This window comes from Dromiciops gliroides, chromosome 5, assembly GCF_019393635.1.
Source record: "Dromiciops gliroides isolate mDroGli1 chromosome 5, mDroGli1.pri, whole genome shotgun sequence".
In the NCBI taxonomy this organism is placed as follows: Eukaryota; Metazoa; Chordata; class Mammalia; order Microbiotheria; family Microbiotheriidae; genus Dromiciops; species Dromiciops gliroides.
In genome coordinates, this window is record NC_057865.1 from 156,773,317 (window position 1) to 156,798,977 (window position 25,661).

General features: G+C 35.6%; 1 protein-coding gene across 1 annotated transcript in view; it reads right to left on the minus strand.

The window, feature by feature from the left end:
* The window catches only part of PCLO (piccolo presynaptic cytomatrix protein), a 591,416-nt gene that overhangs the window by 268,345 nt on the left and 297,410 nt on the right, over positions 1-25,661 (minus strand).

The window sequence follows — 25,661 nt, forward strand, 5'->3', positions numbered from 1 at the left end:
ACCTCCCTGGTGGTCTCCCTGTGGTCACTCACAGTATTGTAATAGAATTTGAGAAACTGAGTCACTGAGTCTTGTAATTCTTTGGGATGCCTCACGATCAATTTGATCAATTAAACCCACCCCCTACATCAAGATGAAATGCAAAATGCTCTGTCTGGCATTCAAAGTCATTCATAATCTCTCACCTCCTACCTTTCTGGTCTTTCTAACACCATATTCCAAAAATTCACTCTTCAACCAGTGACACTGGCCTCTTAACTGTTATACAGACAAAATAATCCATTTCTTTGCTCCATACATTTTTTTTTCCTGCCTATCCCCCAGCCTGGAATGCTTTTTAAAACCTGAACTAAAATTCTATCTTTTACAGAAGATTTCCCTAACCCTCTTAATCCTAGTGCCTTCCTTCTAATCATTTCCTATTTATTCTTTTCTGGGGCAGCTAAGTGCCACAGTAGATAGAGCACTGGCCTTTAAAGTTGGGAAGACCTGAGTTCAAATGTGACCATAGACAATGACTAGCTGTGTGACCCCAGGCAATTCACTTAACCACAATTGCCTTAAACATCGGTGGCCATCTCTAGTCATTCTGAAATATATCTTGCCATTGGACTCAGATGGCTCTAGAAGAGAGAGTGAGGTTGATTACCTTGCATAGCCCTTCCTCACTTAAATCCAATTCAGTGCAAGTAATGACATCACCCCAGGTCATGGTTTTCTTCAGAAAGAATGACCACCACCACCACCACCACCACCACCACCAACAACAACAACAAAAGCAACAACAATTTATCCTTTATAAAACTTGCTTTGTTTAGATTTGTTTGTATGTTGTCTCCCAAGTTAGATTGCAAGCTCCTTAAGGGGAGGGTGTGTCTTTTGCTTCATTTTGTATAGCTAGTGCTTAGTACAGTGCCAGGACAAAGTAGATACTTAATAAATGTTTACTGATTGATTGATATATTTATAAAATTAAGAATCATGTGCTTCTTACCCACTGATGACCTATCAGGATGATAAACCCTGGAAAACATAGCACACTTTATGAAGATAGGAGATGAATATTTTACAAGCAAACAATTTCAACAGTATAAAGACATATCATTTCAAAGATATGTTTGACAACAAAGAAGCCTCCTAGTTTAAATGATATGTATTTAAAGCAGCTGAGATAGAACAGTTGCTAATATAATGTGAATATTCTGGATGCATTTGAATGAGGAAAGCTTTCAAAGAAGGGTATTTCAGAGAAATAAAAAAAAAAAAGCAATCTGGTGGTGAAGAGGCATACGAGGGTAATCCCCAGAGCTCCTATTTTAATGAAGGGGAAGTGAAGTAAAAACTAACCTACATATTGTTAATATAAAAAGCATTTATTAGGATTAATTTTGATAATTTGGAATAGGAATAGATAAGAATAAAATATTCTCTTCCAAGAATATGACTGAGGAAAAGACAAACCTAACAATTAAATGATAAATGCAAATGGCTAAATTCTTCAATAAAATAGAAAACAATTACAGATTGAATTAAAAAGCAAAATTCAGTAACATGCTGCTTACAGGGAACACATTTCATTTTCTAAAGTATAAGAGACTAAAAATGAAAATTTGGGATGAAATTTATCATGCCAGATCATTAAAACCAGCAGTAACATTCTATTGCATTTACATACCATAATTTATTTAGTTATTCCCAATTGCTGTGAGCATATTTGTTTCTAGATTTTCATTACCATTAATATACTCATCAAGGACTCAGATGGAAGGAGTAGGATTTGGACTTGGCAATATTACACATAATATAAAGAAGAAAATTTACTCATTTCAACAGGGTGGGGGCAGTTAGGTGTTACAGTGGATAGAGTGACAGCCCTAGAGTCTGGAGAACCTGAGTTCAAATCTAGCCTCAGGCACATTGATGTGGGATGGAATTTGGGTCAAACTGATCGTGAGTTGTCCCAAAAGAAGACTCAGTGACTCAGTTTCCCAATTTTGATTGCAATACTGTGAGTGACCACAGGAGAGAACCAGAAAAGTGGAAAAGTATCTCTCAAATAGTGAAAGAAAAGACAGTTATATTTATAGTATGGATAAACTGATTATCAGTCCATTATAATAATCTCCACCTTAGGGAGGTACAGGGGAGGGCCTGTCCTAATTTGGAGTTCCTGGGGTTCTAAGCCAACACCCGAGGTGGGTACCTTTTTCTGTGGAAGTGTGTTTTTGGGGTTTCCACATCATATGGCAAATCTGGGGACAAATTTGGTCTTTTCTGTGACTATCTCTTTCTGTTTCCCATAACTAGTTTCAAAACATCTTCGTTTATCATTTAGTTCTAGTTTGAGTTTCTATAGCCTGTCAATGTATCATTGTTATAGTCTTAGAACTTCATATCCTAGCTCCCTCTGTTCCCATTATTGGTACTGATTACTGTGGGTAAGAGAACTTAGCATCCTTAACATCCCTAAGTTATCCATTAACTGGGATCTGAATCCCCTCTTAGAGCTCATATCTGAACTAGAGCTTGGGTCTTACGTTTTTCTGTTAACCTCTTTTTTGCCTCCTACATCAACATGACACTTACTAGCTGTGTGACCTTGGGCAAATCACTTAACCCCAATTGCTCTCCAAAATATATATATATATATAGTTTATATACATGTACATCTAAATCAAAGAATGGAAATAAGAAGATGATACAGAAAACAAAAACAACTTATATCACATATGTAAAGACACTATTGATTCTAAAAATGTCAAATTGATAAAATGAAAGACACTAATTCTGTCACCATTTCTTAGAGAAATTTAACTGATGGAAAATACCTAACTCTTAAACCACTTCAGCTAACACTTTGCTTGAGAGAGACGTGGAAGGCAACAGGAATATTAATTTAGAGTACAAACTCATTTGAAAAAATATTATTAATAATCCAACAGCCATTAATAAATTGATTAAATGAATTAAGTATTCCTACTATGTGACAGGCACTATATTAAAAGCTAGTTTAGAAAAAAAGACAAAAATCAGTCTCTGTTCCCAAGCAATTCATAGTCTAATGATGTAAACAAAATGTTAAAGCTCTAGTAATGAAGGGATTGGGAGAAACTTCCTATAGAAGGTGGGATAATGGAATAAAAATGTCTAAAACATTCTGAGAATTTACCCAGCATATCACATGTGACTGATGGAAAGATAAATTTTAATATTGTTAATATCAAATGTAATATCCCTTCACTGTCAAAAGGTCATACTGACAATAAGAGAACCCCACTTCTAGAGAATGTCATTGCATTCCAGAATCTTAAGGCATTTTATTCTCAACTACATTGAATTGGACTCCACCCTGGGAATCTAAGTTCTGTTTATCCTGTAAACAAAATCTTGGGTTAGTCTTGGCTATGGAAAGTGAACCTAGACTCTTTGCATTATCTCTTTAAGATTGGACTGTGAAGGGTGAAATAACCAGCATGAAGTAGGTTTTTCTTGCTCAAATTACCAAAGGCAGCTGGAACTTCATGACAGGCCCTGCTTCTCTATAACCTCCCTGTCATTGTACACCACTCCGCCCCCCCCCCCTCCAACACACACACTTCCCTTTTTCTTCCTGAATGTATAAAAACCTTTCTGTAAGTTTTTATGGTGGACTCCATGTACTCAGACACATGGGTGCCCAAGGGTGTGACCCTCTTTATCTCAATTAAAGACCCCTTTGCTTCTATATTTTTATTTACTTTGAACTTGATTTATTCAGGACTCTACACAACCCATTTCAATACAAGTACAAATTCTCTTTAAAGAAATAAAGGAGACAAATAACTGGCGAGATATTTATTCCTCATGAATCACTTAAATCATGAGTTTGCCTTCAAGAGGCTACTCCAGTCAATTTACACTTTATAGAGGCCCTAAAATGTCTTTGGGTTTTATTCTATCTCTCTTCTGCTCAACCAGCTCTAGAGGTTCCCATTTGCTTCTAGAATCAAATACAAATTATTCTGTTTAGTATTTAAAGCACTTTACAATCATTGCTCGAACTCAACTTTCAAAAGCTTACTATACATTGTTTTTCTTCATATATTCTATAGTTTAAATAAATTGACCTTTTCTCTATTCCTCATATGTGCCCTTTCCAGACAAAGTACCGTGGTTCCAGAGATCTTCAGAAAGTGTGATACAAAGAAGAGAATCCATGGCAGAGGCCTCATGTATGTCAAATAGGTCAGTTTATAAAGAACTAGTCTTGGAGTAAGGATGACCCAGTTCAAACTTACGTACTTATCAGTTGTGTGACTCTTGCAATAACATTTTATCTCTTCATGCCACAGTTTCCTCATTTGTAAAATTAAGAGTTTAGATTCAATGACTCAATGGCTTCTAAGGTCCCCTTCTACCTCTAAATCTACAATCCTTTATAATAATTTTATTATAATAATATTATATTATATTTTAATATAATATTATAATTATAATTATTTCCTACATTATAATAAGTTATAATGTAGGAAAAGATGTGTGTCCTAACACGAAGACACTAGATCATCACCTTCTACTGGGCAGGGATGTTGTTCAAGGCAAAGAAAATTCTTTCTCTGGAAAAAAAAATGCTAGTAATGCCTGAGGAGCATTACCATACTGCTATATCACTGAGAACAAAGAAATCACAGAGGGGAAGAAGGAGAAAAGTGCTCTTTTTGGGTAGAAGCACTTGAAACCATATGCTGGGGTCTGCATAGAACAGAAACCATTAAGAAACTATAAGGGGGGTGGAGCCAAGATGGCAGAGGAAAGACATTAAACCCACAGGGGTCCTGATACAATCACCCCAAAAATAGCAATAAAAGAACCCTTGGGACAGAAAAAAAAACACAAAAATACAGGCTGAGAGTTTTCTCCAGTTATAGAAGATTTCAGGGGGCCGTGCTGGGCCACGAATAAAGCCTAACCCTGCAATCAGGCCAACATGCCAGACAACCGCCCTGAGGAATTTGCCCCAGTGCCTCTGAATCGGCTGCAGCACCAGCATCTTCTGGAACCTAGTGTGCAGTCGGACTGAACGGCTGGCCCGGGCATGGGTGTGGGGGTATGTGGAGGGGGGTGTAAGTGCAGGGGTACCAGTGGACTGGGGGGAAGGATTCGACTGTCCCACCCTAGCAGGCAACCAGGAAGAAATCCTGAGTGGCAGAAGGCCCAGGTAGGGGAGGGGAGCAGGGGAGCAGTCTCATCTGAAGCTGAGAACCACACCCCAGAAAGCTTTGCTGGTTGGCTGCTTAGTAAAGCAGGCCTGAGGTTATCTCCGAACCTGAGAACAGGCCAGGTGAGATTAAAGCCTGCCTCTCCTCAACCCAAAACAACTGGGAGCTCTGAAGCTGAGAACAGGAGTGGAGCCGAGAAGCAGACCCCCCACCCCCTAGTGGAGAGTTTAAAATCAAATGAAAGCAAGGCCAGGCAGGCTGAGAAGAAGCCCAATCATCCCCCCAGGCCACGCTATAACTTGAACAGTGTGTCCTGGAAGCAGTGCCACACTTTAAGAAGGAGTTAAAAGCCAAGAAATAGTAAGACAGGATGAGTAGGCAGAGAAAGCAGAAGGACCATCGAAAACTTTTTTGGGGGTAAGGTAGACCACAATACAACCTCAGAAGAAGAAGATAATAACAGGGTCAAAGCTCCAACATCCAAAGCTTCCAAGAAAAATATGAACTGGTCTCAGGCCATGGAAGCTCTCAAAAAGGACTTTGAAGAGAAAGTAGGAGAAATAGAAAGAAGATGTAGAGAAAAGGAGGAAAGAATGGAAAGGGAAATGAGAGCGATGCAGGAGAGTCATGAGAAAAAGTCAACAGTTTGAAAAGCCAATGGAAAAGGAGATTAAAAAACTGTCTGATGAAAATAACTGCCTAAGAATTAGGATTGAACAAATGGAAGCTAGTGACCTTATGAGAAACAAGATGCAGTAAAGCAAATCCAATTGAATGAAAAAATAGAGGGCAATGTGAAATATCTCCTTGGAAAACAGCTGACCTAGAAATAAAATCTAGGAGAGATAATTTGAAAATCATTGGACTACCTGAAAACCATGACCAAAACAAGAGCTTAGACACCATCCTCCAAAGAGATTGTGAGGAAAAATTGCCCTGATATTCTAGAAGCAGAAGCTAAAATAGAAATTGAAAGAATCCACTGATAACCTCCTAAAAGAGATCCCAAAAGGGAAACCTCCAGGAATATTATAGCCAAATCCTAGAACTTCCAAGTCAAGGAGAAAATACTGCAAGCAGCTAGAAAAAAAGAATTCAAATACTGTGGAGCTCCCTAGCAGCTTCTACATTAAAGCACCAAAGGGCATGGAGTATGATATTCCAGAGGGCAAAGGAACTGGGACTACAGCCAAAAATCACATACCCAGCAAAACTGATTATAATTTTTCAGAGGCAAAAATGGGATTTCAATGAGAAAGAGGTCTTTCAAGCATTTGTGATGAAAAGACCTGAACTGGATAGAAAATTTGACTTTCAAATACAAGATCCTGGAGAAGCATAAAAAAAGTAAACAGGAAAAAGACTTCATGAGGGATATTAAAAGATCAAACTGTTACATTCCTACATGGAAGATGTACTTTGAAATCATAAGAACTATCTCAGTAAGAAATTCACAGAAGATAGGGCTGAACTGAATATGAAGAGATGATATCTGTAAAGCATTTATGTTTTGTTCTTTGTAGGGCAGACAGGGTGGGGGTCTTATGTTGGGGCTGGATTTGGGCTTGGGGCCTCCTGGGTCCAGGGCTGGTGCTTTGTCCACTGTGCCCACCTAACTAATCCATGATGACATCTTAAAATAGGGTTGAGGTGTAGGAGACAATAAACTGGGGGAGGGAGAAGGGAGAGATGGTCTGGGGAGAGGTAGTTCACATGAAGGTACTATATAAAGTTTATGATGAACAGGATACTATCAGAAAAACCCTGGAAAGACCTACATGAACTGAAGCAGAGTGAAATGTACTCTATACAAAATAACAGCAATAGTGGGGATGATATTCTGGGAAGCATGTGGTTATTTTCTGCAAGGCAATGATACAATATAACTCTGAAAGACTTATGAAGATTGCAGCCCATCTGCAGAGAAAGAACTGACAGTATCTGAAAACAGATGGAAACACATTTACAATTTTTTTTTTCTATTTCCTCTTTGACAATTCCTTAATCTGAAGTTTTGGGTTTTTTTTGACTTTTTTCTCTCACAACTAGCTAATATGGGAATTTTTACATGACTTAAAAGAAAAAAAAAAAGAAACTGTAAGAGGCAATACCTGCCAAATGTCCAGGCTACTATGTGGCTGTTAATGACTGAAACTATATAAGTCTCTGGTATGGAGGGATTTATTATTGGTGACTTTCATTTTCATGAGTTCCTGTTGTAAAATCTATGTGTTTGCTTCATGTTGTATATATATTTTGCTTTCCATCTTGGAGTGTTTTGAACCATTTGCTCACAAGGTGACTTGATATCAATTCATGCTTGATTCATAGTGAATTCACGTTTTGAGGTTCTCAGAATTTGGGGGTGAGGGCAATAATTCAGAGGGGCTGAGATAAACCACACAATACACCTAACTACCAACATCATGTGAAATCAAGTATAACTTGATGAAGACAAGAGGTCACCTCTCCTTTGCACCAAGAAATATTCTTAGCCTCCTGCTTAGTTGAAAAATGGTTTTCACTAGTAAGCATGTGAAATAACAGAAATTTAAAATCAGTAAAATATCTTCAAGATGATGGAGAGTAGAGCAAGGGCAGAAATAATAGGACTCAAATCAAAGAAATTTAGCCAGAAGCAACCCGTTTTCCATTTTATGTCTCATTTAAACTTATAGTGTTGAAGTAGCAAAATCTTTGGTCTTTCCAATGATCTAATGCTGATTGCTTCTCCATGGACAAAATTGCCTTTAGTTCTGTTATATTAAAATAATGTGCTTAATTTTACTGTCTCCCTTTCACAGTGAAGGAAATCTTGGGCTGATGAAAGAATATGAGTTCAATATGAAGGATAAAACTTAAATAATTCAAATACCTGTCTCCAAGAATCCTAATAAAATGTATATCCAATAAAATTAAATAATATATTTTCTTTCTCATTTTTACCTTCTATTCCTTTGTTTTTAGAGAAGGAGGGGTTATATTATACTGGCTGGATCCCTCAATGTTGGAATAACAGTTTTCGGAAGAATAACTAAAATGACCCATGAACTTAGAGTGCAATAGCTAGAATGATTCTGGAAAATTCATCTGTGTTGGATGACTAAGACCAAATGACCTTTAAGTAATGGATGTAAAATGCAACACCTCCAGTTATGTTATTTTGGATAGAGAACAAGGGAATCATGACTCTCAAGAATGAGAAAAATCATATTTCAGTCTTATTTTGCAGATGAGAAAAATGAAGCCCAAAGTTACACAAATGGGGCAAAATTGAGGTTATTCAGTTCAATTCAACATTTTTCAAGTGTGTTATACATTCAACAAATGGAAACAGTCCCTGCCTTAATGAGCTTACTGGACCAAAGTCTCCTGATTGTCAGGCAGGTGTGTGCTGCTAAATATTTAAACAACTGGCTCCCCTGAAAAGTATAATATACTTTTTCTTCCTTCTTAGTTCCTTTTTTTTTTGAGGCAATTGGGGTTAAGTGACTCACCCAGGGTTACACAGCTAGTAAGTGTCAAGTGTCTGAGGCTGGATTTGAATTCAGGTCCTCCTGAATCCATTGCTTTATCCATTGTGCCAACTAGCTGCCCTCCAAGTATAATATACTTTTAATGAATGAATCATTAACATTTTCCCATAACAATATTGTCTATACCGAAGGTGTCAAACCAAGTGCTTGAAAGTTGAACACTCCAAAGTGTTGTGTGAAAAAGATTAAAATGTAATTGGAAAGTATATGAGAAAAAATATAAAAATGATTGTGTTAATATACAATTTTCTAACTCAATATGTAACCAAATGTGTTCAGTGGCCCTTAGTTTCTATTTAAGTCTGATACCAGTGTTCTAAACAATCAACAAAACAAAATTTATTGTTAAGCCCTGTTAAGTAGTATTTGTTGATTTCTAAGGTGTAAATGTACAAACCAAAAATTGAGAAAGCATAAGCTAGTAAGCACTGACCTCAGCATACCCTTGCTTGCAGGTCAATGTTTCCTGCACTACTGAAAAAATGGCTTGATTTCCTGACAGGTTAAATTTGAAGTAACAGGAGGACAATGAAGTAAGGATACCCAATGAGCAATTGAAAAGTATTTAGGATAAAACATTGGGGAAGATCTATATTTAAGAGAGAGAGAGAGAGAGAGTGTGTGTGTGTGTGTGTGTGTGTGTATGGGATGGAAGGAAATGGAAGGTTGGGGGGGGTGGAGATGATGAAAGGATATTATAAAGAAGTAAGAGAACCAGGATAGTGTAATATAATGAACATAAAGGAGGAAAATTTTAATGACAGGATGGCCAACAGTCACAAAGAAGTTGAGGAAGAGAAGGACTTGTAAAAAGGTGGCAGCATAGTGTGGTTAAAGGAGACCAGGATTTGGATTAAGAGAGTCTGGCCAGGCAGCTAGGTGGTGCAGTGGATAAAGCACCGGCCCTGGATTCATGAGGACCTGAGTTCAAATCCGGCCTCAGACACTTGACACTTACTAGCTGTGTGACCCTGGGCAAGTCACTTAACCCCCATTGCCGAGCCCCCCCCCCCAAAAAAAAGAGAGTCTGGCCTCAGAATTCTGCTTCTGCAAAAGATTCCTTATAGACCATAGGCAAGTCACTTTGCTTGTGTGGGTCTCAGTTTTCTCATCTTTAAAGCTAAACAATTGGACTGGAAAGCATCCAAGGATTCCGTCGAACCTCAAAATCTATAATCTTACTAAAAATATTAGAAAATCAGAATAAGGGAATATGTTAAGCCATATGAATTACAGATTATTTCCTCTATTTCATGAACCTAATTTAAGAGTGATGTATTATATACACATGAGGACGTCACTATAAGTAAAGGGGTTTATATGACATATAATGTTCAGTGGATGAAAATAATATTTTTCGTTCATTTAATTTTTCTAGAGTAAGCTGCTCAGTTTCTTACTTTTATACTTCTAAATACAACTATCACTGTCATTTTAAGAAATACATTTTTCTTTTTAGATTGAGTTTTACCCATTCAGAAACTACTAGATGTGCAATTAGGTGTGCGATTAAATGCTGTTCCAAATGGATAATTAGCATAGCATGAATTCATTTACAGTTTAGCAGCTCTTTATTCTAAAAGCACATTTTTAAAGCAAACCACTTAGAGAAGCAGTTCGGAATACATTCAGGAAAGGATGGATTGTTGTGGCTATTTGACAAAGTAGTTCTCTGTACACACTGCAGAGCAATGTTGTTCCTTTGTGTTACATTAAAAAAAAATTGTATACATTTAATCCTGTGAAAAGGAAACTATTATGTGGTCATTTGAAATGATATTTCTAACTCTGTCTACAATTACTTTTAATTAGTAACTTGTATAGTAATTTTAGCAGAAAGCTCAGAGAATTGATGAAATTGGTGTCTGTTTGGGGATGAATCCCTGAGGTTTAATTTGAGACAAGTCACAAAATAGGATAATTAAACAGTTTGCCCCATTTAGGTTTTATATAAGCAGTATCTGGTTGAAAGAGAAAGAATAAAAAAAGAGTCATATTATACTACCCTATTTTGTTTATAGAGCCAAATTTGCAAAGTGTGACTCAAGTTTTTTATAGTTCTATTATACATGCTTTACCTGAATTTGACTTTGGATGGGACTAAAAAGATGGTTAGTTTTACTTAACTTTTTTTTTTTTTTTTTTTTTTTTTTTTAGTGAGGGCATTGGGGTTAAGTGACTTGCCCAGGGTCACACAGCTAGTAAGTGTTAGGTGTCTGAGGCCGGATTTGAACTCAGGTACTCCTGACTCCAGTGCCGGTGGTCTATCCACTGCGCCAACTAGCTGCCCCTTTACTTATCTTTTAAGTTTTCTCTTTCATGTACTAATTTTATTTCCTTCAACATAGAAATAATAGAATTTCTCAGATTGGGGTATTTTATCCAGTTTTTAATCTAAATACATGCTGGATTGATTGATGTTAAGGGTGGGTAGTTCTCTCACGTATTTTTAAAAGTTCACATAAGGATCTTCTATAACAATGACTCAACGTGTGTGTGTGTGTGTGTGTGTGTGTGTGTGTGTGTATAGCACAGAACCCTGTTGTATTATGGTAAAGCCTAAAGACTCTTTGTCAAATTTGTTGTTTGTTTTCTGCAAATCACAACTGAAGGAATAGCAATTTTTCAGTTAGATTAGTGAAAATACAGATGTAATCTCCCCACCCCAATTCAAGTTCACAGATCTCTTAAAATCTATCCATTTAGACTCCAAGCCAAGAACCCCTATTCTCAAATAACACTTGTATAGTACTCAGCAGAGTGCCAGCATGTATGGAATGTAGCCACACCAATCCATTCTATAGCCTCCTTTGGTAATGCTTTTGTGCAAAACAATAATAGAATAATTCTCTGAACTGTTTAATGTAAATCTAGTTCTCAGTGGAAAAGGAGAGCAGTTGTTAATCCATCTTTTGGTATATTTCTCCATGTAATAAAAATCTGTAATTTAGATTTCTCTTCTCCAGGTCACAAAATCTCCTATCATTTAGCTGGTCCACTCAGAACTCACTTTATAACTCCAAAGCAATTTCTATTGCATTTCACTGGACTCTTTCCAAGGTCAAGGACTGTGTCCTAACTAATTGTTTATCTAGTACAGTGTTGCACTTAATTAGTATTTCTAGCATTAATGGAATCCTTCCCATTATTCAAGGTGCACCAGAGTATCCAAATATATATATTAAATAAAAAGAGATTTAATAGGAAAGGAGTATATAGCCAGGAAACAGATCACCTTGGTGACTGTAAAATGCAAACAAATACATTTTGATAAATTGTGGGACCACATTAACAGTTACAGAAGCACAGGAGAGTATGGAAGGAATGGCTGGAAAGAAAGCTTGGTTCTTATCTTGGTTCTGGAGTAAGATCTTAACCAAGTCACCTTAATTCACTCATTCTCAGCTTCCTCAACAACAAAATAGGGGTAATGTCCTACTTATGTCACAAATATGTTAAGGAAATGAAAATTTTGTAGTGTAGTATAGAAATTATAACAATTCAGACTCTAGATCAGGTGGGTGATATCTTAGGCTATATTGCATACATTTGAATTGAAATGTCTTTGAGGGTAGGGAGTCATGCTGGGAGAGCTTCTCAAGAAAATAAGAAACCACATAGGCATTTTTTTTTTTGCAGGGCAATGAGAGTTAAGTGACTTGCCCAGGGTCACACAGCTAGTGTCAAGTGCCTGAGGGGCAGATTTGAACTCAGGTCTTCCTGAATCAGGGCCAGTGCTTTATTCCACTGTGCCACCTAGCTGCCCCTCCACATAGGCATTTTAACAAAAGTTTTTATAGTGATGAAAATTAAGTGGAATTCTTTATATGTAGTCAAAAATAGTAATACCTTACATTCACAAAGAATTTTACAATGCTTTTTGCATATATTAACTTATTTAATACTCACATCCCTTGTGAGACTGGTATCACAAGGATTATTCTCATTTCATAAAAACTATCAAAGAAAAAGTGCTAATATGAAAAATTATTCAAATATATGTACATACATGTATGATTATATATATATAAATACACACACATATATATACACATAGATATATACACATAGATATCTCCTTGCTAATTTCAGTTACTTAATAATACTAAATTTATACTAAAATTAAATAGATTGCTTAATTTTTAAATTTATGCAACTTTAGTTATAAATGCTAAAATTATTTTAGAAAAAAAAACATCAAAATTTAGATTTTTGTTGTTCAGTCATTTTCAGTTGTTTCTGACTTTGTTTTTTTGACCACACTAGGGGTTTCTTGGCAGAGATATTGGCATGGTTTGCTATTTCCTTCTCCAGTTCATTCATTTTACAGATGAGGAAACAGAGGCAAATAGGGTTAAGTGACTTGCCTGGGTCACACAGATTTGAACTCAGGAAGACTCATCTTCCTGTTTCACTCAGCGTATATAGTTTCTTTTGAAATATTGATGATAAAGATGTGAGCATTAAATACTGAAAAAATAAATTAATAAGATCAACTTATGCTTATTTGAAACTTGTAATGTCTTCATATACCACTGCAATGATAAAAATAAAATTGTTTCTCTGTTAAGAGATAATATGTACAGACTGATTGAACCAATCCATTAATTTCTTTAAACATGTTTGAATCATGTAATTGAGCACCCACATCAATTCCTATCAACATCATTGAAAGAGAGAATTGTCAGTTTATTTTTCTGCATAAAGTAAAGCAAATTAAAGTTTGCCACTCCCTGACTCACACATTAAGATCTGTAGCTGACAGGGAGGTATATGATTATTTTCATTACCAACAGTTTTAATGCAAGTATGTCATAAGCTATATAATTAAATCATAAATGGAAAATTTCCATTTTCATTTAAAAATATGTAGTTTAGAAGCAAATATTAATCATTAAGTATGAATTAGAAATGAAGTAATTGGCTAGTGAGACAGGAAGTTAAGAAATAATATTAATAAATAAAACATTAAGCAGCTTATTTTACTAGAGATAGTTATTTAAGGTTGTTTACAATGAAGAGAAATAATGTAACACAATCTCCTTAAATCCATCAAGTTTTAAGTTTTCCCAATTAATATTTTCTATCAAAGTCACCTTTTATACTATAAAATTATATTTTGAACCTTTTAAAAAATTCCCCTAGAAGTGACAGAAGTATAAAGCCTCAATTTTAGGACAAGGAATTATCAGAAGAGTTCCAAAAATCTTAACACTAGTCACCAAAACATTCATCAGTGAAACAAAAAATATATTTCTAATAATAGCTCATGAATAGCAGCTGGTTTGCAATAGAGACCTGGCAGGCATTAAATCAGCATAAATGTATTTTGGTTATGATTTTTATTAGAAAAAAACTAAAAAAATTTCAGGTATCTAAGAAAAGGCAATATGTCTTTATTATTATAATGGCCAATTCACTGGTAAAAGGGCAAACCAATGTTAATAGTGCTTTGAATGTAGTACATTTTAACGTAAAAATAATAACTGTAAAATAATTTTTATAAAAGGAGAAAGTATAATTAATATGGAAAATGAAAGCTATTTAGACAGTTCTGATACAAAATTATTTTATGCTAATAAGTAATTCATAAATTAAGATTTACAAAAAAAAAGATACATAAAAAATTTAAGGAATATGTTGCTTTTATCTTTGGTCTCTATTGGAAAGGGCATGTGCTTTGCTTGTCTTGCCTGCTTCTTCGTGCCATGATTGCATATTGGTCTTCTGGCTAAAGCAAAAGATAATGAGGCCTGATATATAGCCCTCTATCCTCAAGATACATTAGAGAGACAGGATGAAAGATACAATTCAAGAAGACAGAAAAATATTTTGAAGAGCTAGAACAAATTTAAATTAGTGACAAGAGAGAGAAAAGGGGGGGGTACTAAAGAGATAGAAAACTCATTAACTTTCTCCTGCAGAGTGAAGAGAGTCTACAGCACAATTTAAAATGAATGATTCATAAGTTCTTCCATATTTGGGGGAATGCTGTTAGTAGAATGTGACAGAAGAGAGAAATAGTGGTCAATGGCTATTTCTGCAGGCGATCATCATGTTATCTTGACCACCTATAGAGAATCTGGGTATTGTTCATATCAATCATCGTCTAGATGCAATTCTGTGTTGCCCCATATTTGATTTTTTTAGTGTGTGGGGGCAATGGGGGTTAAGTGACTTGCCCAGGGTCACACAGCCAGTAAGTGCCAAGTGCCAGAGGCCGGATTTGAACTCAGGAACTCCTGAATCCAGGGCCGGTGCTTTATCCACTGAGGCACCTAGCTGCCCCGCCCATATTTGATTTTGAAAGTCAAACGACTATAAAGGAATATAACATAAATCAGGTTACTTAATATTGCCTAATGAAAGGCACTTAATTTCCCAACAATATATGAAGGCTTGATTACTATCATGTGTACATGATAGGTGACACTGGAGTGAACATCATGACTGGTCTTTTCCTGAAGATATTGCTCCAGATGGCATGCACCTGGTTAATCTGGCACACAGGCACACCTGCCCCATGATCTATGTAGACCTATTTCTAAGATTCATATTAATTTTTCAAGAATTATAGAGCCAGGGGCAGCTAGGTGGCACAGTGGATAGAGTACCGGCCCGGAGTCAGGAGTACCTGATTTCAAATCCAGCCTCAGATACTTGACACTTACTAGTTGTGTGACCCTGGGTAAGTCACTTAACCCTTATTGCCTGGCAAAAAATTTTAAAAAAGAAAGCACCATAAGACAGTCAAAGTGGAAATTTTTGATGCTGATAGTAGCCCTGGGATCTATGGGACAGGTGAGGAGCCAGTTCTCATAATGTCCCTTAACTTCTAGCACTTGTAGTCCCTGAGAATGAGATTGCTTCCTGTCTCCTGCTTTGAACAAAGATCTGATTTTTCTTTCAGCCAAAGAGCTTATTCATTCACCTATTCTTGGGGTATATTCTAATAGGTGTAACATTCTCTGATTGCTGTTGACTGCTTTCTTTAATCAACAGCTACTTGTCATGGTCTTTTGTGCAATCAGTATTTGGTAGGAAGAAAATAAAACTGATGAAGAACTGAAGAACTGCCCTCCTACTTTGAGAATAATCAGGGAATTGGTTTTCATTATTTTATTCACCCACCCCCCCGCCCCCAGAATTGTATCTCAGGTTCTAAAAAGTGGAAGACAGAGATAATTCTTGCCTGGTACCTATCTTGGAGACTGGAAGAGAGATCACATCCTCAAAGGGCCAGAATCCTGCCTTCTGCCTTTCTCCACATTCCTACCCCACTACTATGCTGCTGAGTGGAGGGAAATGTGATGCTAGAATGGTCCTACTCTGTAAAAGTGGGCCAGGTCTCAGATCATATCTAGTCATGACATCTGTGAACTGCATCTATATACTTCTATAGCTTCATTTATATACTATATATTCACTTAAAGATTTATTTCAAGAGTATGAACCGGGGCAGCTAGGTGGTGCAGTAGATAAAGCACTGGTCCTGGATTCAGGAGGTCCTGAGTTCAAATGTGGCCTCAGACATTTGACACTTACTAGCTGTGTGACCTTGGGCAAGTCACTTAACCCTCACTGCCCCACCAAAAAAAAAAAAAGAGTATGAACCAATTAGGATTCAACAGTTTATCAGACTTTTATTTTCCTCATCTGTTAATAAGGATAAAAATACTCAAGTATCCTTCCTGACAAGGTTGTTTTGAGGAAGATTGTTTGGGCATCTTTAAGGGTTATTTAAATGTATTTTTTATCATGCTGAAGAAATAGATCAAGGAAATATTCTAATATCAATTACTTTAGTGGAAGGATAAAATATGAATTTAATAATAGCAGGTAGCACTGGGCACTATTATTTATCCAGGAAACATGACTAAAAGGTATGTCCTTAGATAAGTCAATAAAGCTATTTCAAACCTGTGGTCACATATACTGAGATTAAAAACAAACAAACAACAAACAAACAGATAGGTAATCATACAAAGACTAGATGTAACATGATTAATAGTATTATTAAGGATACAATCCCATGCTCATAAAAAATTGTATGAAACTTTTGTTTAGTACAAATTATAAAGGCAGAGCTTATAGAGGTAATGATGAAGCTTCCTGACTTCTATAACAGTAGCAAAAGTGTTTTGTTGTTTTTTTCTCTAGGCAAGCCAAGTTTCATTCTTGAGATTACATTGTTCTTTACCAGTAAGCTATAGTATCTCAGTGCTAGCCCTCGAACCATAGGGTGAAGCATCAGTGGTAGGAAAGTGGTTTCTTTCCATTATATTTAGTAGTACTGACTGAGAATTCAATAAATGCTTGAAATTCAAGAAAGCATTTGCATACACACATGTCCCAATGCCACAAGAGACTATTTTTAGCTGAGTAGATGATGGAGTAGCACAGAACAGTTATCTTTTATGGAAGAAAAATATAACAGAAATTAAACAGTCAGAGGAGGCTTGAAAATGCTCACTTTGCTTTTAGTTCAGGCATATGATGTATTTCACAAATCATATCTTTGGTAGGAGAATGCCAATCGTATTGATAGATAGGTTAAAAAGCTATCATTAGAGTTTCTTAATTTTATTTTTTTTTACACCACATACCTGAAATATTGCAAAACTACTTCATGAGCCTTCCATGAATTCATCAATGATAAGGACTTTAATATAATACTAGACAGGGAATCCTAGAATTTGGTGCCTCCATGGGAAAAAATCCGATAGTGAAGATAAGTTGGAATGTTCATTTAAGAGAGATCATCATAAGCAAACAAGACAATTTTGTTGCTGCCATGCTAAATTTAATACACACTTTTAAAAAGACAACTATATTTGACATAAGGTAACATTTTTATATACTGTCCCTCTTTTTTAGAGGGTAAGGTTCATCTTTATAATTTGAAATGCTCATGTTTGTTAATGAATATTAAATTCATAATAAAAATATCATAACAAAATGAGTGATGAATATCATAATAATCTATAGAAATAAATAATTTAAGTTCCCCAAGGCTTGGTGGTTAGCTCTTTCCTGTTTAACAATTTAATTGATAACTGATGAGCCATGTAGAAATATTGGGAGGGAAGAGTGGCAAATATCCTTCCTCCACTTAGAAATATAAGGAATTAGGTGACTGTATACTCTAGATGGGAGTACAACTGAAGTATTTTAATGATGAACACTTACAAAATTTCATATTGCCATTAGATTTTCATACCAGTAGCTCACCAGGTAGCACACTGATTCTAGGTCCCTAAGTGTTGTCATTGTCTAATGGAAGAAAATGAGTGACACAATAGAAGAGAAATTGTGGGTATGGGTGGATGTGTAGTGGGCCTGTGACATCAGAGATCCATACTGTATGTTAACTACACAGATTCTAGCAATAGAGAATTACTATGTGTTGTCATCCTGAAGAATATCTGGTGGCCTTAATCATATGGGAAAAATGCCTCATGAGAGAATACTGTAGAAGTTAATCATCCATTTCAGGTACATCCTAATTCTAATACCTCATCCACCTGGAAACCCCTCAAATATGTGAAGACCACTATTATATTCTGCTCATGTTTCTTCTTTCTCCAGACCAAACATATCAAGTTTTCTCAAGTATTTTTCATATGAAAATGCTTGAATATTGCTTCAGAGTTTGAAATATAACTAATAGATGGAATTACAAGTTAGCCAAGTAGTGCTAACAAGTTACTAGTGATTAGAAGTGTCCGGAAAAAAAAAAAAGGAATGTGTTGGCACTCATTCACTTAATCAAAAGTAAAGTAAGTCATAGTAAGGATACTTTTCAAATCTTTACATTGTTCAAGGTACTTTGGTAGATAGATATATGAAGAATACATAGTCCTTCCTTCAAGAAACTTATAGTCTAGTATTGAAATATTTATACAAATTAATAAAAAATAAGAATATGGCTAATTCTCAAGACAGTTAAAACTATGCAGTCTTCAGATCTTAAAGGGATGAAAGATCATAAATGACTAAGGTGTTTAGGAAAGTTAGCATTTTAGTTTAACCTGGAAGAACAGGAAGGGTTTTGACAGGCAGAGATGGGAATAAAGACATTTTACATGCTGGAAACAATAAAAATAAAAGGTCAGAGAAGAAAAGGCATTGGGATCAGTGATATCATAGTGAAGAGTAGATTTGAATTGGAATTCAGGGTGTGTTTTGAGAAGTAGTGGGATGTATTATTGAAAATTAGTCTGAAATAAAAACATACAGAATGAGGAAAGCCAGATTAAGCAAGTTCTCATGATCTCCCTAGCCCTAAACCATCTTGTATACATTTTCTATGTATTCTACATATAATTATATATGTCTATGTTTTCTCTACCACTCCCCCACTAGATTGTAAGCTCCTTGTATATAAGGCTTCACTTTTGTCTCTGTTGTACCAATAACTTAACACAGTGTCTGACAAATAATAGGCATTTAATAAATACTCATTAATCTATAACAAGATTGATTTAGACAATTTGGTGGGGAATCGAAGTTAGATGACTATCAATACTATTACGGAGGGGATTGCCATATTAGATAAGAGGAGGGGCTCAATAGCTTGGGCCCCAAAGTGCTTTCTATTTTCATGATTCTCTGAATTGGAGTGTTACCTTATGAAATGTCACTGAGCTACATTCATTGAGAACAGTCCAAGGACAGGGTGGCGGTGTTTTTTTCCTATCTGTGATTTACAGGGTTTATAAACTCTCTAACCTAACAAATGCCTTTCTTAACTGTATTTTTACAATGAACATTATGCATTAGATACTGAGTAACAAAACAATTTATATTTAATTTTATTCTCTATATCTTCTTTGGTCCTAAATTCTCCTATAATGTAGAAAATTATATGCATATATCTATGTCTGATATATGTGTAAAATATAATCATATATCAAAAATACAATTAAAAAAGAAAAAATAATCATTTGGAAAAATACTCTGAATTATTAGAGAAATTCAAATTAAAACAAACTTGAGATATCGTTTTGTATCTACCAAATTGGCTAAAATGATTGAGGGAGGAAGAGACAAATGTTGGAAGGAATGTGGAAAAATTGGTACACTAATTCATTGTTGGTTGAACTGTGAACTAATCCAACCACTTTAGAGAGTAATTTGGTATTATGCCAAAGAGTTATCTAACTGCCTATATCTTTTGACTCAGCGATATCACTACTTGGTCTATTTCCAAAGACAATTAGGGAAAAAAGAAAAAGAAAATTGCATGTTCCAGAATGTTTATAGCAGCTTTCTTTGTGATGGGAAAGAACTGGAAATTACAGTGATGCCCATAAACTGGGGAATTGTTGAACAAGTTGTGGTATATGATTGTGATGGAACACTACTGGGCTATAAGTAATGGTAAGCTCAATGATTTTAGAAAAACATGGAAAGACCTGCATGAAATAATGAAGAGCAAAATGAGCAGAACCAAGAGAATTTTACATACAGTAACAGCAATACTGTTTTAAGAATGACTTTGAATGAATAGATTATTTTTGACTATTATAAATATCCAAATTAACTATAAAGGACATAGGAAGAAAGATGCTATCTGCATCCAGAGAAAGAACTGATAAATAGAAGTATGTATGGAATAATTTTTCATATATATATATACATATATTTATATACATGTGTATCTAGTATGCACATATATGTATAATACATACATATGTATATACGCATATGTGTATATCTACACACCATCTGTGTCTAATGGTGGCCATCTCTAGGGTGGAGAAGAGGGAAGAAAAGAAATAAAAAGTAATTTATAATAACTATTATATATTTAAAAGGAATAGCAAATTATATATAGTAGATTTGTAGTTACATGTGCAATACTTTTTTTTATTGTACTCTTATGGAGATGCTTGTTTTATTCAATAAATCAAAAATAAGATAATTTTTTTAAAAGTACTGAGTATGACTATGTGAGTATAATCTCTGGGAGAAATGAAAAAACTCAGGTCCGTGACTTCTTTTCATTATTTTATTATTAATTTGTTATATGACTAGTAAAAAATCCTTATTTTTCATAGGATCTCAACATTGGAATAGACATTAGAGGTTCTTAAGTAAGTTTAGCCTCTAACCAAATTATGAATCCTTTTTCTATTCCTCCAGACAAGTGCTCGTTCAACCTCTGTCTGAAGAACTCTAATAACTGGGATTTTGTTACTGTAAAAAAAAATTAACTTAACTAATCTAGAAAAATTTATAACTGTACTTATATGAAAAATTATAATTATATGAAACATTATAACTTTAGAAAAATTATAATTTGGCTGTAAGTCCTGCTGTGGTCGCCATTCAAATGTGGAAATATTTTAGCTAATTTGGGGGGACTAGTCTGACTGGAGGACTAATCTGTAGCCTTTTGACTCACTGGCTATCTGACTGCTATTAACTTAGTATGGGCCATTTAAAAAATTTCTCCACACTGCTCCCAAATTGATAAGCAAAAGATTAAGAAGCCTCTTAACTAAATAAACAAAGCAGAGTTTATTTATGAGATACAATTTAAACATAAAAATACAGGGAAATTAAATGTACAACCTGACTTCTTTCCACCTGCCTGCCTGGAACTTTTTAGCCTCCTCCTCTTCTAGCATTCTAGTGCTCCTAGAGCCCTCCTTTTGTTCTGTCTGCTTCAATCAGTCCGCACCCCTTTCCTTATATAGCCTCAGTCTCCTTAGCGTCCTTGTAGTAGCTTCCCTGTCTATCCTCTCCAACCTCTTAATCTTCCAGGCCTCTCACTTGCTTCCAGTCCTCTGGTGTGCCCCTTTTCTGTCTAACTCCCTGGTATCTATATCTTCCTTCTCTCTACTCAAGCGTCAGCACTCCCTGCGCCCCTACACATACCAAACTAATCTGCTGGCCACATTAGGGCTGCAGCCGGGGAGGCTAGACCACACCCAGGGGCCCCGTGCCCCTGCTGCACACCTGGGACCTGCTGAGCACCTTGGACCTCTGCAGGGGCTACGCCAGAGCCCAGCCTGGATGAGCCAGGGACCTCTGGGATAGATCCTCTCAGGGCCGGGGGAGCTGGGGCTTTGTCCCCCAGCCATCTGACCTTGCCTCTCATACAGCCCATGGGGCTTTTTGGCTCACCTGAAGCTGACGGGGAGGGGAACCAGCCCCTCCCACACAGAAAAAACCCTGCGGGGCCCAAGGCTTTCTAATCTCAGCCCAAAGGTAGGGTCCCCAAATCAAAATAAATTTCCACATTACCATTAAAAGTAACAATGGTAAGGGAGACCATTATTTTCCTTATATCTACCACAGTACTCTGTACCTACTAATCACTTAATAAATGCTTTTTTAAATAGAATTAAATGGTATAGATATTAACACATTTATTTTAGAAAAAATAAGTTTAGAAAATGGTAGGTTGTGCTCATAAAAGGAAAAGATTTTTATGGAGATGTATCATTGTCCCTAGTTTGCCTAACTGTGATAGTGAATGAAGTTGTTATTCTTTGTCCCAAGCATGCCATTGAATATCAGGAAAGAACGAATGCTATGAGTTTAATATATTTAGGTGCATATTCTTGAGTGCCTCCATGTGTGTTAAAGTAGATAAAGCCCAGTGTTGTTGAACTAGTTTATTCCAAATCTACTCAGCTGGTGGGGGCTGGACTTGTGCTCTTGAATAGAGGGAAGATTTCCCATAAGTGATAAGGTAAGACAATTTGTTTCTTCTAGCCATTCTTGGAAGTTGAGCAAGGTGAGCTGGAGGATAGAACTATCTGGAATTATAGAACCCAGAGCCAGTGGAACAATTCAGAAGCTAGCATCTTATCTCCCACTTTGGCCATAAATTTCCTGTCTTTCTATTGCAGTTTATTATCAATCCATCTCTCTTTAAGTACAGAATTTAATAGTTTCCTCCCACCCAGTGGCATCTTTAAAAGGGATAGGGTGGATGGGGAAGAAAAAAAAGGGGGGGGGGGGATAGGGTACAAAAAATGACTTCAAGGCCTAAAATAAAAAAATTTCTAATGGTGAAATTTTAGGTATTATGGCAATGTAGTAATAAGAAATATTTCAAAGTACAGGAACCATAACTACTAGGGTTAAGACTCCCATGCCATGTCATTATTTAATGGTTTTACTATCCAAAGGAAAGGGTGGTTCATAGCCAAATACTTCACTTTGTCTTCTTTTCTTCTGGCACACAATAAGTACTTAATAAATGCTTGTTGGCTGTTGAATGACTATAGGAATGTTTTGATTTCTTATTCTTAGGTGGTTTTGGCCATGTTGCTTAATCTGGCAGTGGAATATGTTTTATATAAATACACACACAAATCATATCTACCTTTCCCCACCAAAATACATATGAGTAGATCCTTATTGTAAAGACCATAGTACTAGTTTTCTTAAGACCACGGAAAATGGAACTTCTGCACACTCTGTTTTGGAATGGAGTTAAGGGAAGAAGGCATAAGAAAACCTGATGATTTTCAGAAACAAGATTCAGAAGATAGATCGAAATACTTCAGATTTCTATATATTTTTTTGTTTTCTTTTTGGTGAGGCAATTGGGGTTAAACCACTTCCTTAGAGTCACACAGCCAGTAAGTGTTAAGTGTCTTAGGCCAGATTTGAACTCAGGTCCTCCTGACTCCAGGGCCGGTGCTCTATCCACTGTGCCACCTAGCTGCACCCCCCCCCCCCAAATTTCTATATTTTAACAAAATGACAGCCTTAATATTTGAACTTCAGAAAGCAAAGGATTCTGTATTTGAATTAATTTGAATTATTATTAATTATAACTCCTACACTTGGTCTTAATGTCTTCATTTGTAAAACCAATGTTTTCTAAGATCCATTTCTAGTGCTAACATCCTTTGAATCCATTGAACTAGATCTAGGTCTAAAACAAAAATAGAACAGAAGAGAAATACTCCTATTGACCTGGTGTTTATGAAACCATTAAGGAATTAATATTTATCTACAATAGCATGGTTTATCAATCCAACTGACCACAGGATTCAGGCATTAAGAGGCTTTATATATCTACAATTTACTCTAAAATTATCAGCTTTGAGGAGCTCTTGTAGCTTCAATCAAAGTTATTTCTAAAAGAATTATTTGTACAAAATTATTTGTCAACCATTGCCTGTATTTCAGTATCAGTATCATCACTTCTTGATAATGTTATCATATTCTGCCCCTTCTCTTTAGCAATATCAAATAGGAATTTCTAAGCCACTGTAATTGTCTTTAATTTTTAGGTCTATCAGGTACACTTATTTTGTCCACTTGGCATAGCAGAAAAGAGGAACATTTCATGAAAGTCCCAGAAATTCTAGTAAATTTTTGATGACTTCTTTGAATTTATACTTACCATCATTTCCTAAAATGATCACTTGTTAGTATACAGAACATATGCTTCTCTCTCTCTCTCTCTCTTTGAATAAAATTTCTATATAATATGTGAGACCAATTTAAACTACATCAGGGTGAATTTAAAGTTATTCTATCAATTGAAAATCCTAAGTGGTCATCAACTCTTCTAAGCTTCAATTTCTTCACCCCTACTACCTCAGTCATTTGCTCACAAACTACCCTCCTGAAGTGACCAAAAATATAAATGTAATGAAAAGAAAAGAATTTGTATTGAGACAGACTGAAAGATCAACTAAATGATATTATAAATAGATCCCATAATTCTATTTCACTTCCAATTAAAAATATATTAGCTTCTTTAAAGAAATTATTAGGTAAAAATATTATTTTTGAGGAGTAGCTATATATATTTTCTGGTTGTAGATTTTTGGAGTTTCTATTTTGTCACCTTAATATCAATATTCTTACTATAATTAAGGTTTAGATTTGTGTTTTTAGAAATGTGTGCAGTAGAGAGCTGTGTAATATGAATGTTCAGCTAATAAGCCTGAACAGTCTAAATAATAGGGTCCAGGAAAGGTCACTACTCATTAGGATGCTCAAGGCCTGCAGAGGCCTACTCTTTACAATGAGGGGCAAGTTAATTAATATCCAGCCTAGAAACTCATCAAAGATTGGGGGGTGGGGAATTGACAGAGGCACAATCTAAGGATCAAAAACCAAGAGTAAACTGACAAGCATGAATTTTCACTCAAGTGATATAGCCGCAACAAGCTGTTCTTCACCAGGCTCAATTTTGTCTCACAGCTCTTTGAAATTCTTTTGTATTCCCAGCATAACTACTTCTCAATTAGTATTTGCAATGCCTTTATTTAATTATGTTTAGGAGGTATGTAATTTTGTTCAATCTGAGTAATTTTTAAAAAGAAACAAATTATGTAGAAAAATTGTTAAAGTATTTGCAAATGCATAGATTGCTCATTATAAATAAATATGTACATACATATATAAATAATACATATCTATGTCTACATATTTAAACCTCTATAGATTATTATAACTGTTCTTGAACTATAAGACATGTAAAATTATTATACACATTTGAAGAATAGAATTTTTGAGACTCTATCAACCTATCCTCCTCATTAAAAACAAAAAACAAAACAAAACAAAAAACCTACCTCTTTGGTTTAGCCAAAGGAAAAACAAAATATTCTCTTATATCTTGAAGTTCAATCTATCCATGCTTCATCAGTTTGAGGGACTCATTTACATCGGCAGTTCTTAAATTTTAAGTTTCAGAATCCCTTTCCACCCTTAAAAATTATTAAGAACATCTAAAACAGCTCTGAAAGTGTCTTTGGCCATGTGGTTAATAAAATCCAGTGGCTCACTATCACCTCCAGGTTAAAATACAATATCCTTTGGCATTCAAAGTCCTTTGTAACCTAGGCCTTACTCTATGCCTCTGAGATCTTTACAGTTTTCTTATACCTTACTCCCTGCCATATATTCTTTGACCCAGTGACACTGGTCTACTTGCTGTTCC